We start from the raw sequence: 16,672 nt of genomic DNA on the forward strand, positions 1-16,672 counted from the left end.
GCCGGCTCTTCGGCTTAGAAATGGAGATGAGCACCAACCCCCAGAGTCAGACATGACTGGACTTAACATCAGGAGAAACCTTTACCTTTACTTTACAGTAAATAAGTACATTCAAATAAGTTAAAGAGATAGCTGTCTGCTATGAATGCAGTGATTCTGTGCTTTTAGTTGACTACCCTTTTCTTCCTGTCCACAAACCAAGCATACCAATTCACCTTCAGAGATGCAAAACTTGTGGATGGAACTTTACTGTATAAACATGGTGAGCTGTTTTAGAAAGCTTGGTTTTAAATGGATGCTAGATTCCTTGCAAGATTCCTTCTTGCGGTGGGGCGGGATGCCTGCCTTTTTGCCTGGCAGTAGAGCCTCTTGGTCTTGGTGAAGCAGCAGTATCCTTCCACTTGGGGAAGATTCCCTTCTGGAGTAGGGCGGGATGCCTTTTTGGCTGGTTGTAACATGGCGGAGTTGCACCGTGGGCCGGACTGTGAATCCTATCAAGAATTTATTGTTACTATCATTATTTCCATGTAGAATGGTACATCATCCTGCATGCTCTGGTGTTCTGTTTGGTGGGCAATGGGCATGCTTCCAAACAAACTTTGCTAGGTCTTACTTTCGGGGATGTCTTTTTTTTCGGGGAAACGGGGTAGGGTTGCTGCTGCTGGTGTGGTTTGGGTTTGGTTTGGTTTGGGTGCAGCTGCAGTATCCTTCTGCTTGGAGAAGATTCCCTTCTGAGGTGGGGCAGGATGCCTCTTTGGCTGGCGGAGACAGGTTGGTGTTGCACCCAGGGGTTCACACTGTGAACTCTATACAGAGGCTGCCCTTGGAATGGACTCCTTCCCGGATGCCTGCAGAGTTGTTTCTACATAGGTTTCTATGGGCTTTCTGAAGTGTTCCTTCCTAAAGGGTTGCTGGCTTAATACCCAGGTCTTCTGGGGGGTGTGGGCCAGCCAACTGTGGCTGGCAGAGGGAACCCTCCGCCCCACAATTCTTCCACTGTGGCCACCAGGTTCCTTCCTGCACTGGGTCGGGATGCCTTTTTGCTGGCAGTAGCATGTCAGTGTTGCACCACGGACCGGACACATACAGGACTGCAGCCTTCGGGCAGCTGGTCCTTCCTACAGTTTGTTGGTAGTTGCTGGCTGGCAGGATGCCTTTTGGGCTGGCAGTGGCAGGTTGGAGTAGCTCCGCAGACCAGACAGACACTATGTCAGAGAAACAGGTGGCAATATCCAGGTCTGGGAGTAGGAGCCAGATTCCTCTGGGGCAAGATTCCCTCCCGGGGGGCCAGAGGAGTGGTTGTACATTCCTTGATGCTTGTTCTTGGGGAAGACTTTGACAAACTTTTAGGCTTAGAAAATGTCTTTTGTCTTAATGTCTTCCACTTGGGCAGGATTGCCTTCTTGGGTGGGGCAGGGTGGAGGGGCCGTAGGAGTGGAGGCCGGCCAACTGTTGCCGGCCGAGGGAACAACCTGCCCCGCGATCCTTCCACTGTGGCCAACAGGTTCCTTCCTGCACTGGGTCGGGATGCCTTTTTGGCTGGCAGAGAACAGGTTGGTGTTGCACTGTGAGCCGGACAATATGACTGTAGAGCAGTGCGGCCTTCAGTTAGTTGTTCCTTCAGCGCAGCCTTCAATTAGCTGGTCCTTCCTCTAGGTTTGCTTGTGTGGTTTGGTTTTGGTTTTGGTTTTGGTTTGGGTGAAGCAGCAGTATCCTTCCACTTGGGGAAGATTCCCTCTGGGGGTGGGGTGGGACGCCTTTTTGGCTGGCGGTAACATGGCGGAGTTGCACCGTGGGCTGGCGGACACTATGGCTATACATCAGTGCTGCCTTCAGGCAGCTGGTCCTTCCTGCAGTTTGTTGGTAGTTGCTGGCTTACCCAGGTCTTCCGGGGGTGTTGGCCAGCAACTGTGGCCAGCAGAGGGAACCCCTGGCCCCGGGATCCTTCTACTTGGGGAAGATTCCTTCCTGGGGTGGGGTGGGATGCCTTTTTGGCTGGCAGAGACAGGTTGGTGTTGCACTGCGGACCGGACACTTTGGTTGTACAGCAGTGCAGCCTTCAGTCTGTCATGTGGTCCTTGCGGAAGGTTGCTTTGGTTTGGTTTGGTTTGGTTTGATTTGTGTCGGTTTGATTTGGTTTTGGTTTGGGTCTGCCAGTGCGTTGATGCTGGTTTCGGGGAAGATTTTGACAAACTTTTAGGCTTAGAAAATGTCTTCTATCTTAATGTTTTCCACTTGGGCAGGATTGCCTTCTTGGGTGGGGCAGGGTGGAGGGGCCGTAGGAGTGGAGGCTGGCTAACTGTGGCCAGCCGAGGAAACACACCAACCCACGATCCTTCTGCTTGGGCAAGATTCCCTCCGGGGGGGGGGGGGGGGCAGAAGAAAGGAGGTTGGCCAACAGTGGCCGGCAGAGGAGTGGGTGCCATGCTGCCCTGTTAGCGCCAGGCAAAAAGACTACCGCCCCACGATCCTTCCTCAGGGGCAGGATTTCTTCCTGGGGAGGGGAGAGGAGTGGAGGCCGGCCAACTAACACACTTGAACTAGCAAATACTCAAAGCAAAAAGGCACAGAAAGAAAATGAATACAAAGGGGAGGAGAAACAGCTTGGTCTACACCCTCCAGATAATGGTAGTATTGCCTTCTCAGCCTATTTCCTTTAATACAATTTTTATTGACTAATTACATATCCTTCAAACTAAATAACATAATTTCCGGTTCTGATTCACCATTACAGAAGCTCAGTTTCTATTAAGTTTTCCACTAAAATTTAAATGCTTTCACTGCCTCAATCTGACTGGAGAAAATAATCTGTTTTTATAAACAGATTGTAGCATAGAGAAAAGGCACCCTTTAATAATTGCTTGCAATGATCGCGTTATGATTCCATGTTAACTGCTATTGTATTATTACTCCTATTAGTATTGGTGTTTTAATCTTTTGAGAGCAAACCATCGGCAAACTCAGCACTTCTTTCCACATAGTCCTCTCTGTGTCTGTGGTGTCTCCTGAATGGATAGAACAAAACGATGGTGAACTGATGCATGAGAGACTCTCAGACTCCACTCCTTTATTATACTCCTTGCTTAGGTAACATCACTGCTTCTGATAGTTTTAAGTCTTTGAGTTGCTGTAGCTATTGATTACCATAGCAAAAGTTACAGTTCTGGTAGGACCATGCGTCAAAATGGTACCCCAGCTTCTATAGCAGACCTTCCAAGAACTGTATATCCCAGCTCAGTAGCAGATAACTCTCTCAAATGCTTGCAATTCCCTTTTGACAGATGTTTGCAGAGTAACAGTTAAAACTTTCATTTTCACATTTTAACATCCTCTGACATGCCCAATGCCCTAAAGGAGTTTTTGTTAGTAGAAACGTGATGTTACCGCTAAACAAGTAATAAAAAAGTCAACCCCCTCACGTAAAATAAAATACAAAAAATGGGATAAATGCAGAACAATAAATAACAAAAATTAATAAAATTATGGACAGATTAAAACACAATCATTGGCACCAATATGTGCAGTCCCTTACCGCATTTCTGGATGGTATCAGCCGGGATGGGAGGAGGGAGGGCCTCATTCAAGTAGAATTCTTCATTCATGGGCACCCTGACCAGGGAAGGAGGAGGAAGATCTGCCAGTACGAACGCACAATGGAGACAGCTGTTTCAGGAAGAGGACATGGAGAGAGATCTGAAAAGAGAAATTATTTATTATTATTATTATTATTATTATTATTATTATTATTATTATTATTATTATTATGTATACACTGCCGAAAAGCAGGTGTTGGCCATAGACACCTGCTAGGTCATGTGGCCGGCATGACTGCATGGAGCGCTGTTACCTTCCTGCCAGAGCGGTACCTATTGATCTACTCACATTGGCATGTTTTTGAACTGCTAGGTTGGCAGAAGCTGGGGCTAACAACAGGAGCTCACCCCATTCCCCAGATTCAAACTGCCAGCCTTTCGGACAGTCAGTTCAGCAGCTCAGTGATTTAACCTGCTGCGCCACTGGGCGCATCCCCCCTCCCCACTATTTCCCAATCCCAACTCACGTTAGATGTCTTCTAAGTCCTCTATCTCTAGAGATGGTTCACTAAGAAAAACAAAAAACAGTATATAAGAACATAACACTCAAAGACTCCTCTAGCCCAAAAAAAAGCCCAACTCACACCCAAAAAGTGGGAAGTTACCTAAATCCCTGAAACAGCTGTCTACAAAGTGCATCGTCGTCATCTCCTCCCCTGGCCAGGATGTACTGTCAATGAAAGAGAAGAGCAAAGTGACTATTGATAAATTCCCTCTGAAACCCTGACCTCCCCCTTTGCAGAAAGGCAGTACACCTGCCTTTCGCTCCTTACTCTGGAATCATACTTTTCTACTTGAATGGGGCCCTGCCTTCTTCCACCCTGGCTCTGCTGAGATGCCATCCATGAGCACTGTGAAAGAAAGAGATGAGACTTTGTTGAAATTCTGATCCCCTCCTTTTCGCAGTACAATTCTCCTGCCTTTCCCTCCTTGCCCAACTGTCCCAGGTGATAATAGTGGAGGAGGTGGACTCCTGGGTCTCAACTGGAGCACTAGAGAAGAAGAGAAAAAAAGCAAAACATTAGCAACAGAACCCTGTGTAGCTATTTTGGGTTACAACAGGAATCACCAGGATCAAGGGTTACAACAGGAAAGCACCAGTGAAGGAAAAAAACAACCCAAAGAGAAGGAAGAAGGGCTTACTTTAGGGGATGGACTTTAATAGATCTACAACAAGGAAAATAGCTCCTGCACATCTTACTGAGGTTCTGCAAAGAAGAAAGGAGAACAAGGTCAGAGGGAGAAAGGAGTTGTCTTGAGAGAGGGGCTGTTTTAGGGCCATTGCTCTTCCCGTCGCTAAATCTGTATTCACATGGGCCGTTCCTCCCACCCAATATCACTTTGAAAAGGAGGGAAGAGCAGCATCCCTGACTTCCCCTCCTGGTGATCTAGTACAAACAAACAAGCCATAGGCATTCAGTCCAACCCCCTTCAGTCACACAAGAAGGGATCATCCAAGCTCTCCTAACAGATGGTCATCCAGCCTCAATAATAATAATAATAATAATAATAATAATAATAATAATAATAATAATAATAATAATAATAATAATAATGGAAGAGACCCCCCAAAGGACATGTAGTCCAACCCCTTCCTGACCGTTTTCCCCTTAACTTAAACAACAAAACTACTGGAGCAAATAACACCAAATGTGGCAGCAAAATACATAGTCATCTGGTCTGTGTTTTTACAACAAAAAAACCCCATAAAAATACTACATGGAAATGACAGAAAAACCCCAAAAACGCAATAACACATTCTGTGCACATCTCCCAATAAAGGTTTCCCCCAGGTAGTAAGCAGCCAGACCTTGAAGCTGCAAGGCTATTCAATGCAAATCAAGCAGATCAATTGCAACATTCACCTCTGCCTCAAGCACACAAGAGTTCTTTCCCCCACACTGGATATTCCACAGATATATAAACCCTTTTGTTGCCCAGCTTGATTAACACTGAAAGCCTTGCAGCTTGAAAGCCAGGCTGCTTCCTATGCCACAGCAATGGTGCTTAGAACTGAATTATCTTGAGTCCACATTACCATATAATCCAGTTCAGTGGATTTTATATAGCTGTGTAGAAGGGGCCTCATAGAATCCAGTTCTACGCAGATAATATAAGATTATAAATATAATATATAATAATTACTGTGGTATAATAATACAGAACAATATAATCTCTAAAATCAAGACAGTAAATAAAGAGCAACACTCTGAAAACAAGGAAATTCCAGAAAGAAAACAACCAGGGCCAGCTAACACCTCCCAACAAAGGATTACCCCAGGCAGGAAGCAGCCAGGCTTTAAAGCTGCAAGGCCATTAAATGCTAATCAAGGTGACTAATTGCAGCATTTATATTCATTGCTATTCAACATGGCCAACCAAGAATTCCACAAGGTAGAAAGCGGCCAGGCTTGCAAGCAGCAAGGCTATTCAGTGCTGTTCAACCTGTCCAACCAAGATTTCCCCTAGCTAGAAAACCTCAGGTTTTAAAACCACAAGACTACTCCGTCCCACTCAACCTGGCCAACGAAGGTTGCCCCTATATAGAAAGCAGCCAGGCTTTGAAGCAGTGAGGCTATTCAGTGCAATTCAAGTTGGCAAAAAAAAAACAATTCCCCTAGAATGCAGTACCCAGCCTTCCAAATAGCAAGCCTATTCCATTGTATTCCAGCTCACCAAACAAGGATTCACATAAGAAGAAAACGGCCAGGCTTTGAGGCTGCAAGGCTATTCACTGTTATTCTACCTGGCCAATAAATTATTCCCATAAGCCACAGCAATGCGTGGCCGGGCACAGCTAGTAATAATATATGAAGAGAACCCCAAAGGACATGTAGTCCAGCCGCTTCTTGCTTTCATGCTGGAAAACCACAATAAAAATCTCAACAGATGACAATAATAATAATAAGAAGAAGAAGAAGAAGAAGAGGAAGAAGAAGAAGAAGTGTTCGACTTATGATTTTGTGATATGAAATCCAGCATATAGATCTTGTTTGCTGTGTCATACTGATATCAAGCTAGAATTTGGAGGTCCTCATCCAATAGGAGAGAGACCGGAGTCCATGGGGAGAGGGCCATGGAGAGGAAGGAGAAACAAAAATGTCTAGGGTGTTTTTCCTCCTTGGCAGGGAGGGGGTCTAGAGAGAGAGAGATTTCAGGGGGCTGGGGTGGTTGGCTGAGAGGAGAAGAAAGAAGGAGGTGGGCGGGGCAAGGAGGAGGGAGGGGGGCAAGCAAATATGTCGAGCAAATCTTCCTCGGAGGGAAGAGGGTCTAGAGGGACTCTTGGAAGGGAGGCAGGGGCACCAACTTCATTGCATGGCAGAAGTTGGGTTCCCTCTCTCTCTCGAGATTCTCTCCGGCATAAGGTCATAAACAGGCAGTATAGGCAGGCTCAGCCCACCTTCCCCCCCCCCCCCCCATGGCAATGGGCCTGGAGCTTATGAATGAGCTCCTCGTTCGTGCTGCCATGGGGTGGCCAAGTGGCCCCATTTTCTAAGATTCTGAGTGGCCATTTGCTCACACTGTAATTGACCACACTGGCCGGCAGGAGTGATTTTCCTGCAAGCCCATCCCAATCAGCCAGGACTTGTCCGAGTGGTGTTTCCCTTGGGATGGGACACCTCAGACGAGAGGAGCAAGCACCCATTTCTTAAAACATAGCAGGGCCGGCCCAACGCGGAGGCCACTGAAGCGACCGCTTCGGGCGCACAGTCCCGGGGGCGCCGTGGAGGCCAGCTGGGCAAGGGCGCGTGGGGCAGGAGGCGGGGCCCCGTCTGGGCGGAGCCCCGCCTCCCGCCCCATGCGCCCTGCCCTGCCTCTCATGCTGTGTGAGAGGCGAGGTCAGGATGACCAGCGCTGGAGGCAGGGCCAACCCTGGCCCCGCCTCCCGCGCAGCTCACCCTTGCCCATTTGGCCTTTTCCAGGTGGCCAGACTGCAGCGGAGGCCTCTCCAGGCCGTGATCGCGGCCTGGAGGAACCTCCGCTACAGTCTGGCCAGCTGGAATAGGCCAGGGCGCGCGGGGCGGGAGGCAAGGCCCCGTCTGGGCGGAGCCCCGCCTCCCGGTCTGCGCACCCTGGCCCCGCCTCCCACGCTGCGTGAGAGGCGGGGTCAGGGCGAGCAGCGCAGGAGGCGGGGCCAGGTGTGGGAGGCGGGGCCAGGGCACGGGAGGCGGGGCCAGGTCTGACCATGCCCCGCCTCCCACGGGGCATGGCCACACCTCCCACAGGGCGGGGGGCGCAATTTTCGCCCCCCGCTTAATATTTAAAATTTTCTCGGGCCGGCCCTGAAACGTAGCCCCTGAATACCTTACAGTTAATGAAGGAGGATCACACAATGGACAGTCCCTCAAAGGTCAGGTACTCAGAGATGAGTGGCTTACTGTCTGTCAGACCTGCCAGGGTGGAGGAAAACCCACAACCCTACAGTCCCCAAACCGGTATCTAACAAAGCTAGCCTGCTCTAAACTCGCTTCAGATGCCTAGATGTTCCACACCTCACTAGGATTTGTTACCGAGCCCTGGGGATTTTCCTTTTCCCCAGAGGCCCCTCCCACCTAGAGTCTTGATGTGATTTCCCTGGCTGCTTTTTTATTTTTCCTAGGTTTTCCTTCTCATTTCGGTGGTCTTTCTTCTTGGAAAGCTATATGCTCTCTCCTTGCTCCTTTGTGCAGGGACCCTGGGTCAGATCAGCCGAGAGGAGGGTACCTGGGTGGGCCCTTTGAGTGGTCTTCTCCCCAAGTGTTCTTCCCGGAGATCTGGCCCAAAATCCCTGGACCAGGTAGCAGCTTGGGTTTTGGAATTAAATTTGGTATTGGGCCACGTTGGGCGTCAACTGATATCTTTTTTAAAAATATGTTTTTATTGTAAATACCAGTGGAATAATAACAAAATCCATCACCATTTCAATATACACATCCAATTAAATATATTTAATATCCAATTATGTATTCTCAGTAACATTACACTTACTAATTCCACCTTTATCTCCCACTTATGCCAGTTGTTTTTCACCCCTCCCCCCTCCCCCCACCATTTGGGAACAGTACTTTCTTTCATTCAGATATTTTTTTAATTGATCAATCATAAATAGAGAATGATTCAATTCTTTATATTCTCTTTGTCCTTTGACTTTATCTATCAATCTTCCCCATTTCAGATTCCAGTTCTTTTTTATTCGGCCTGATATATATTTAGTTCTCCTTTCAAGAATGTAATCCTGAAGCATAAAATCAGCTAGGTATTCATACCATTTTTTTAACTTCCCACTTTGTTTGCTCTTTCCAACCCAACGCAACTGTTGCTTGAGCGGCAACTATCATGTATTTTATAATTTCCCCCCAGTCCTTAGTAATTTTGTTCTTATCTAATTTCTGGATGAAGAATTCTTTATTTTTCAAAATCAATTTATGTCCTGTTAAATCTTCAATTTCCTTCTTTACCTTATTATAAAATTTTTGTACTTTATCACATTCCCACCACATATGAATATATGAGCCAGTTTTCCCACACCCATGCCAACACAATTTTGTGGTGGTTTTAGTTATATAAGCTAATTGGATTGGGGCTCTATACCATTTAGTCAGTATTTTCCTTTGGGTTTCTCTAATCCTTAGCTGCTTGATTTTTTTAATTGAATTGATCCAGTATTCGATGTCAGAGTCATTAATGTTCTCTTTCCATATCTCGGCCAATGTTTGTTTCAATTTATATTGTTTTTCAATTAATTTCTTATATATAAAACCCATCAGGCCTTTTTCCTTTTCTAATTTACATTTTAAAATTTGGTCAAAATCTGTTTCTGGACCTTCCTTTTTCTTCCAATTTGTAATCCTTTGTTTCAGTCCACTCCAAAGAAGCCAGTTACTTTGCCCACAAATGTCTTTTATCATTTCCCAATCCTTAATTGTCCCATCTAGGTTTAAGAGGTCTCTTATCAATTTCATTCCATTTTGTTTAAAATTTGTTATCACTTTACCAAATATCTGTTCCTTTTTATTATTTAAAAACTCTATAGAGAGTATATTTACTTTATTTGTTGGTAATTTACCTTGCCATTTTTTCCAGCACTCCATGGATGAGATCATTGGTCCTCCTTTAATTTCTTTTAGAGTTTTATTATCTACCCATCCTTTTAAACATAGGCAATTGTGCCATCCGTTTATTGTTTTTTCGATTCTGACCCATCTTCTTGAGTCATCAAAATCTAATTCTAACAATCTTGTTAATTGGCAGGCTTCATAATAGTCTTGTAGATTGGGTGCCCCCCCCCCCCATCCTCCGTTCTGTTCTGAGGAGTAGAATACTGAATTGGGAATTTAATTTTTATTTCCAACTGTTATCCAAGTTTTTATTGAATTGTCCCATTTCTTAATTATTTTCGTGGGGATACTATATGGAAGGACTTGAAATAGGAATAGAAATTTGGGGAGAACCATCCTTTTTGGCGCCAACTGATATCAAGCTAGAATTTGGAGGTCCTCATCCAATAGGAAAGAGACCGGAGACCCCCAAAAGGGTTCGTTACTTTGGCGAGAAAGAGAGAGCCGCTAGAATCAGAATTTCCCACTTCCCAAATAAATCTCACCAGAGGCTGAAGAAAAGAACCACCGAGATGTTTAATGCGATCCAGCTGGAAAGGATGTCAACCGCAATCATTCTTCAGGAAGACATACCACATAATACATTACAACACTTTTTATAACACAGAAACAGGGTGGTCAACTTTGAATTTCCCGTGCCCTCCCCCCTTGGCCGGCTTCGTGATGTCATTCGCTGGAGGGAGGCGTGGGTGCCTCGACCAATCAGGAAGCCAGCACCTCTTCGGCCTCTCGGCCAATCAGGAGTGAAGGGGCAGTCCGAGGTGGTCCGAGCGGGAACAAAGGACCGGGAATGGGTTTTGAGTGGATTAAAGAGATTCAATGAGTGTCCAACAACTGGAGAAAACCCCCCGGGGTCATCAAGCCAGCAAGATATTGTTCTACAGAGATGGAAATTATACATCTGTGTCTGACAAGTCTGTCAGAATCCGGTTTTTCTAAAGATTTAATATGGAGACAGATGGGCGAGATCTTGACAGCAGTTTCGGTCAGTTGTGAAGACAAAGAGGAAAACTGTGGGGGCAATCTCAGCTTTCCGAAGGCCAGTTGTCCCCCCTTTGGAATATGACAGGATTACCACGAGGGCACTTCCTTTCAGGTGGCCTGCTCCGATGCCCAAAAGGTAGTGTCCTTTGTTATTGTCCATGCAAGGAGTTCCTGGCTAAGTCCTTTATTGTTATAGAATTATTTTCTCACAGAGATAGGAAAATTTCCCTGTGGATTGAGGCTGGGGTCACGCAAAGGTGGTGCTTCACATTTCATAGTTCATATAGGGGACAAGGGAAAAGGGACACATGTAAAGGGTACATTCATAGAATCAGAAATCATAATCACCCATCCCAACCCCCATATGTCCAGGAAAAGTTCATAAATCACCAAAAAAAAAAGGATTGATTTGGAGTCCATGGAGCTGGTTGAAAGGAAAAGCAGGGTGGATGTAAGTTATAGTTTCCCAAGGGTTAGTGCAGCCCGGAATTGGGGGGGGGGGGGGGGAGAGAGACATAGAGCCTTTTGGGGCTTGAAGGGAAGGAAGAGGGAATCCCGAACCCCAGAATCAGAAAAGAGAGATACATAGTAATATATGCAGCAGTGAAAGGGGGGGAAAGATACATTTTTGCTAAAAATTTGGCTACAACATGGCCAGGGTGGTGGTTTTGGTGGTGGTGGTGGTGGGGGGGGGGGTTGGTGGAGATGTTGGGCACGCTGAGAGAGAGAAATGAAAGGGCATGGTTTCTATATATAGAAATGAAGCAGATAGGTGAAACAATTTTAGGTTTGAAATAGTTGCAACATTATAAAGTCTCATTGGAAATAGACACAACACTTGTTTTCCTGGTTTTTTCTTCTGCTACCCTAGAGATTATTAGATCAACCCAGATGTATAGAGATGCAAATTTTCTTCTGCCATCTCAGACAATAGCTGGGTCATTAGAGTTTTGGCTAAGCCAAAAGGTCACTCTGTCTCATGCTACTTGGATCCCAACCTATTTTACTGGTCTACCTTGGTTTCACATATTTATATGTGAACCTTATTATAACTCATCTTTTTGTGCAAAAAGGGGGGAGGGGTCTCTGTTCAGCACCAATACTATTTCTTTGTGTTAATAATAATAATAATAAAGCCAAAAAGCTAATCTTCACATGACATGGATTGACTACAAAAAGGCCTTTGACTCATTCCCACACAGCTGGATCATCAAGTGCCTGGACACCATCGGGATCAGTAAAAACGTTGGCACCTTTATTGAAAACATGATGGAGCACTGGAAAACTGAATTGTTTGTTGGAAATGAAAGCTATGGACTTGTCAACATCAGGAGAGGAATTTTCCAGGGAGACTCATTGTCCCCTCTGCTTTTCATTATTGCTATGATCCCTCTGTCAACAATCTTACAAAAAACAAACCTCAGCTATCAAACTTCTAAGAAATCTCACAAAATTTCGCATCTGATGTACATGGATGACCTGAAGCTGTATGGGAAAATGAAAACTGAAATCCAGTCTCTGACTAACACTGTCCGAATTTTTAGCACTGATATCAGCATGGAGTTTGGCATGGACAAATGTTCGACAGTGGCATTGAAGAAGGGAAAAATCATTGAAAGTGAGGGCATAAATATGCCCAATGGCCAAACAATAAAGTGTCACCAGCCAGAGGCCTATAAATATCTGGGCATATTACAGCTGGACAACATCAAGCATGAATATGTGAAGACTGTGGTCAGCAAAGAATACACACAAAGGGTCAGAAAAATTCTCAAAAGCAAGCTCAATGGAGGCAACACCATCAAGGCCATAAACACCTGGGCCATACCTGTCATAAGATATACTGCTGGCATTATAAATTAGACACAGGTGGAACTGGACAATTTGGACAGAAAAACAAGAAAACTCATGACCATTCAGCATTCACTGCACCCTCGCAGTGATGTTGACCGGCTATATCTGCCTAGAAGATCAGGTGGCAGAGGACTCTTACAAGTAAAACAAGCAGTCAAAGAAGAAGAACATGCCCTGGCAGAATATGTAAAGCAAAGTGAAGAACCTGCTTTGATTGAAGTCAAAAATCAGAAACTCCTCAAAGCACAGCAAACAAAAAACCAGTACAAGAAAACCACACTACAAACTAGAACTGACAGCTGGCACAACAAAACATTGCATGGAAAGTTCCTTGACAAAACTGAAGGAAAAGCTGATAAGGAGAAGTCCTGGCTATGGCTCACAAATGGGACACAGAAGGCCTGATCCTTGTGTGATCGAGGTGACCTCCCCTCCAGGACTTTGTAAAAGATAGTTCAAAAATCAAGACTTTATGTTCTATATTCCATATATTTATAGTAGAAGGTGATTGGGACTTTTTACTGGAGTTTACTGTGGATTATCCCTGCACTCTGAGGCAAGAGATAACAACTTCATGAATTGTGAAATCATACTGTTAGGACTCCACTTCTATATTGGGTTCCCCAGATGTTGTAAACTTCGTTTTTATCAAATGTTTTCTATTGTTTATATCATTCATGATTCCCCTTTATGCAATGTCACCTACCTTTATGGATTCTCCTTTATTTCCTTGAAATCTACCTATCGGCTAATATGTATTTATACTCTTTGGGATCCCCGGAAAATATGTGTTTTTCCCAGCTGGGTTTATGTTCCAACTTTATTTTTATTTTCATTTTATCCCATATAATTGTCAGATCATGAAATCAAATGGGAAATATTATGACCCCAACCTGAACTCTAGCCCCATGACTCAGACCTCCCTTCCCAAAAACAAAAGGGATAATCTGCCACCGTTTAATCCAATCTCATTCCGATCGCATGGACAATATAGGGTATAGAGTCACCAAACTCCTAAAGGTGACTCGCCCCCAAGGCAAACATTGTCATATTCCAGGCTGGGACGCCGCTGGAAGGCATCCTGTGGGGCCCGTCAATGACGGCTCATCATCACCCATCACCACTTCCCGTCTGACACCCCAAGGCATATCTAAGATCTGTGAACGTGACAGGACCCCGGACACCCTTGATGGGTGCCATTAATTCCTTTAGAAATCGGCTGGGCCAGAATTAATCCGATGTTTCCTGTCCGGTCACCTCTTTGTCTCAATAGCTCCCGCCTCCTCCTCTCTGATTGGCCCGAATGGGGACAATAAGCGGCTCCCCATTGGGCCAGCAGAGCAAGGCGGGAAACGAAAGCCCGCCTCATTCAACCTTCTAGCCTATCCACGATCAGATGGGCGGGGAAGCGGGGCGGGAAATTCAAAGGGCTGTCAGACCAAAACATTGTATAAATATGACTTTATTTGAAACATATGATACGCTAGTAGATTGAATGATCACTATTAGCGTCCTTTTCAGCTGAATTGCTCAATAAAAACTCCTTGGCGGATTTTCCTTCAACTTGGCGGACCTTCTTCATTTCAGGCTTCAGGTTGTATTGCGGCTTATATTCTCCAATTTGGCTTCGCCAAGGTCCGTTCCCTCAGGACCGGGTCGGGTCTCTCTTAAAGGGCCCGATCCCCTAAAGTGCGGTCGACAACACTTGCAGCCCAGGAGCAAGCCATCAGTACAAATGCAATTAAGGCCAAGTTTGAAAAATCAGCTGATGACCCAAAATGCAGACTGTGCAAGGAAACCGACGAAACCATTTATCATATCCTCAGCTGCTGTAAGAAAATCGCACAGACAGACTACAAACAGAGGCACAACTATGTGACCCAAATGATTCATTGGAACTTATGCCTCAAGTACCACCTCCCAGTAGTAAAGAACTGGTGGGATCACAAACCTGCAAAAGTATTGGAAAATGAGCACGCAAAGATACTGTGGGACTTCCGAATCCAGACTGACAAAGTTCTGGAACACAACACACCAGACATCACAGTTGTGGAAAAGAAGAAGGTTTGGATCATTGATGTTGCCATCCCAGGTGACAGTCACATTGACGAAAAACAACAGGAAAAACTCAGCCACTATCAGGACCTCAAGACTGAACTTCAAAGACTCTGGCAGAAACCAGTGCAGGTGGTCTCCGGTGGTGATGGGCACACTGGGTGCCATCCCAAAAGTTCTCAGCCAGCATTTGGAAACAATAGACATTGACAAAGTTACGATCTGCCAACTGCAAAAGGCCACCCTACTGGGATCTGCGCACATCATCCGAAAATACATCACACAGTCCTAGACACTTCGGAAGTGTTCAACTTGTGATTTTGTGATACGAAATCCAGCATATCTATCTTGTTTGCTGTGTCATACAATAAAACAATAATGGAAGAGAACCCCAAAGGACATGTAGTCCAACCCCTCTCTGCCCATGGGCCTGCCTTCTGCCCCACCCAAGCACTTACTTTGAGAAGTTTTTTCAAAGGCATCTTGACGACAGGCAAATACAGGTGAGATGGCAAAAGATAAGTGTCTCTTTTCTTCCTGTCACTAACGGAATGGGCAGTCCCAGTCTCATTCGGAACTGCATTCTCATGGCAACAGTGTAAACAAAGGGGCCCCAGCCTCCAGGGAAGTGGTGGTTGCTGCTGTATATGCATGTATTCTGTGGGATCACTACTTCTGTATGTGTGTGTTAAGGGAAAAACACCTGGTCAATTACATTTCATAGTTGGGTAATTAGAACAATCAAGGCTAACAAGCTTGAACCACTCCCTGAATGGAGTATAACTTGGGGAATGTTTGTAATGTTTTTTGGGACTTACTGAATCACTTGCTTCAGAACTTACTTGGAGTAAGTTTCCTGGCCAAGAGCCTACTATGCTTGTCTCCTTGCACCATTGAAGAAATCTCCAAAGAAGATGCATGTATTTAATGCAAAGAACTTTATGTGAGTTTGTTGCTCCAGATGGACTGAGTTATTTTGAAGCTGGAGGTTTTGTGTTTTTTGAAGCTGCTTGTTTAATTTTCTCCTTGTCTCTGCTACTTAAGAGTAAACTTTGGTTTTTCCATTTTCTTGGATTGTTTTCTTTTGCTCATTGTGGATGCAGGAAAGGGCTGGATAAGTCTGGACAGGACTGCACGCAGTTTGGTTTCCCACAAACTCGTAACAATGGTCTCTTAATTCATATAGATTGGGTAGTGTCCTCACCAAATTTGAAACCAGTGTTAACAAATTAAAGAGCAGTTATAAGAAAAAAAGAGTGCAACACATTCTACATGGCCTCCAAAATCAAGACCAGTAATCCCTTTGGACATCCACCCATTTATGGGACAACATTAAAGGGATGCCACATCCCCTGTCTGGGAAGGGTCTTTCAGAGCCTGAGAACAGATGCTGGGAAGGTTTTGTCCCATGTTTCCACCAAATGGGCCCATCAGTTACAAGTACAGATTTAGTTATATCATGTGAAAGTGAATGGAACGGTCCAATCTACAGTTGTCTCTGTTGAGAAAACTAACGGTTGTCCAAGGCCTCCTTTCATCTATGTTTTTGTTCTTGTTTCGGGCCATTCCTGGAGACAAAAATTGCAAAATGGCAAAAACTCACAGAAAAGTTGGTAAAAAGAACATATTTTCAAGCTTCCATATTTTTAGTCCCACATCATGGAGAGTTTAAACTCTTTTCAATTTAAACAATATTACAATACCTTTGAATTGGTTCAGAAGGTTTAATTCATAAAGGTAAAAAAAGAGATGTTACTAAAACATGCTGCAGCAGATATATTCTTAGCTGATGTTTTTAAAAAGCACAAGAGAAAACGAAACCATCCAGAGATGTTCAAATGTTGTATTATGTATCAGAAAAACTTGGCAACCGAAATGTTTCTCTTGTTTTGTACAAGTGTCATTTCATTCCCCTCTCTTGTAGATACAGTCCAAAAGCACACGAACACACACTGAGGTCTGTGTTTATATGTCAGAAGGAAAACACAGTTCTCACCCGCTTTTACACTTGCAAAATGTAACCACTCAAGGAGTGATTCAGTTCACTCTGCCTTGTAACCAAGGACTGTTTGAACCATTGTCCTTTGT

General features: G+C 44.9%; 1 long non-coding RNA gene across 1 annotated transcript; it reads right to left on the minus strand.

Annotated features, from left to right (window-relative positions):
- Positions 1-22: 22 nt before the first annotated feature.
- LOC134299323 (uncharacterized) lies at positions 23-16,672 on the minus strand. Its single transcript, XR_010006504.1, has 6 exons — positions 15,043-16,672; positions 4,367-4,444; positions 4,199-4,263; positions 4,061-4,101; positions 3,533-3,693; positions 23-3,005 (listed from the first exon to the last, which is right to left on the minus strand). It is a non-coding gene; the product is annotated as an uncharacterized LOC134299323 (long non-coding RNA).

The sequence above is a fragment of the Anolis carolinensis genome, chromosome 5, assembly GCF_035594765.1.
Source record: "Anolis carolinensis isolate JA03-04 chromosome 5, rAnoCar3.1.pri, whole genome shotgun sequence".
Taxonomy (NCBI): domain Eukaryota; kingdom Metazoa; phylum Chordata; class Lepidosauria; order Squamata; family Dactyloidae; genus Anolis; species Anolis carolinensis.